Here is a 2,167-nt window from a genome sequence, read left to right on the forward strand (position 1 = left end):
GCTAACGCTCTCATGTCGGTCCGTCCGTCCATCCCTCTGCCCGCCACGCCACCGTGTGTTTCGATCCCAGACGTCTCCAGTTTCCTCACACAGGGTGGAGGTCAGCTGGGGGAGGAGAAGTGGGGTCCCCACATTGTCGTCTTGCTCCTCTATGGCCCCAGCTTTCTCTCGGCCCCCTTTTACACATTTGGAGGGGGAGGGTGCTAACCTGTCCTCCCGTCCGTCCCGCAGGAGAGCTGCCCCGCCCCCTCCCCCGGAGCTCTCCCATCTGCGGTGGCCTCTGCTGCCCCCGTCCCCGCTGAGGCTCTGCGACCTGTGGCCTCCCCGCCGTCCTGTGCCTCCCGCGGTCCCCTCATGCATGCCCGCCTCTCTGCATGGTCTCTTGGGAGAAGAGAGACGTCGCCTCCACCAGCCTGACTGCCCACCCCGCCCACGAATGTGACCACTGCAGCGCAGACGCCCCTTCTGCCCCCTCCGTCCCCACACCTGCCCCAAAGACACACCAACCTCTGTTTCTTTTATAAACAAGCCCTCACTGTACAAAACAGCCCTCATGGTTTACTTGGGGTCCCCTCTCCCCCAAGCCCCTTCTTCTGTTGGTTTAGCACAAACAGCCCCCCTTCAGCACCTCCAGACCTAACCCCCAGTCAATGTAATTGTTTTATATATATTTAATCTTATTCAATGGAAACCATGCTTTTGTCGTTTTATACTTTGCTAGGTAGACTTTATTACCCCCCGACTATGCCCTCATTTTTTTAAAAAAGGAAAAAAAAAGAAATTGGGTTTCAGTCTTAATTCATTTTCCGTGCCAGGTTTGATTTCGTGTGTGCGTGTGAGTGTGTTCTGTTTCGTGTTTTTTTTTGTTGTTGTTGTTGTTTTCTGTTGTTTGGTTTTATTCGCTCCCCTTCGGTCCCATACTTTACAGCACTCTGGTGCAGGAAGAAGCAGAAGCAAAAAAAAAAAATTTTAAAAGAAAAAAAAAAAAAAGAAGAGTCGAGACATGCCACCTTTTCCCTTCGCACTGTTGCTTTTCCTGATGGTTAATACTACTGTCACGTAGCTGTGTTCAGAGATGTGAAATACTTTCAGGCAAAAATAAACTGTAAGTGACTCATTGACATCTGGCCTTTCTGTGTGGCTTTGAAGGGGCCTCCCAGGGCGATGGGAAGGGACGAGACCTAGGCCGAGAGTCGGGGGCTCACGGCAGAGCCCGGACACCCTCTCCGAGTGTCCAGGACTCCTCACCCTGGCGCGTTAGGGGGCAGATCTTCCTTTGTTGTGAGGCCGCCCTGGGCATCAAAGGATGTTGAGCAGGCCCCCCCCAGCCCTGACCCACTAGATGCCAGGAGTACCTCTCCACCACCCACTGCAGTTATAACTGAAAATGCCTCCAGATGGGGCCTAGGGAGAGTCACCCCCAGGGTAGAACCCGGCCGTCCACCTAGACTGCTGTGCGGTAGGGCATCATGGAAGCTCTAGTCCAGTGAGTCTCCAGAAAACGCGGGTTCTGATCCCCAGGGTCTGGGTGGGCACCAAAGACCCTGCATTTCTGAGAAGCTCTGGCTGACGTGGATGCCTCTGGTCTGTGGCGGGCTCCCTGAGGTCCAGCGCCTAGACGCATCCAGCCAGCTGGCTCCTCCCCCAGATAAGAAGAAACGGAACTTTCACCTCCACCCTGCCCCACGGCCAGCCCACTGCTGCTAGGTTGCAGAGTCTCCTCCCTCTGCACCTCCATCCGCCCCCGCCCCTTTCAGCCAGGCCCCTCATCCCTCTCCCGAGGACAACTGGTGTAACCCCCTCACCGCCCCCTGATAACCCCACACCTCTTTCCCACCCTCGCTACCTCCCTGCCTCTCCGCACACCTCCCCCTCCCCTGGCCTCCTCACTCGCCGAGGCCTCTACATCCCTCAGGTGTGCGGCCTGTCAGCTGACCCACATGACGACCTCCGGCCACTCAGGGAAGCCAGGTGCCCTAAGTGAGAACAAGGAGGGCCCTGGACTTGCAGGGCTGGCGGGCGAGCTCCAGGAGCTCCGGTCCTCAGGCCAGATGGCCCTGGCTTCACGACAGCCAGCTGCGGGCCGAGACACGGGGCTGTGAGGCCCCGCAACCTGCCGTCTCTGATCCTTCCCACCCAGCAGAGGGCCTGGCTCAGCAGGCGCTCA

This window comes from Neophocaena asiaeorientalis, unplaced genomic scaffold, assembly GCF_003031525.2.
Source record: "Neophocaena asiaeorientalis asiaeorientalis breed wild unplaced genomic scaffold, Neophocaena_asiaeorientalis_V1.1 scaffold40, whole genome shotgun sequence".
Taxonomy (NCBI): Eukaryota; Metazoa; Chordata; class Mammalia; order Artiodactyla; family Phocoenidae; genus Neophocaena; species Neophocaena asiaeorientalis.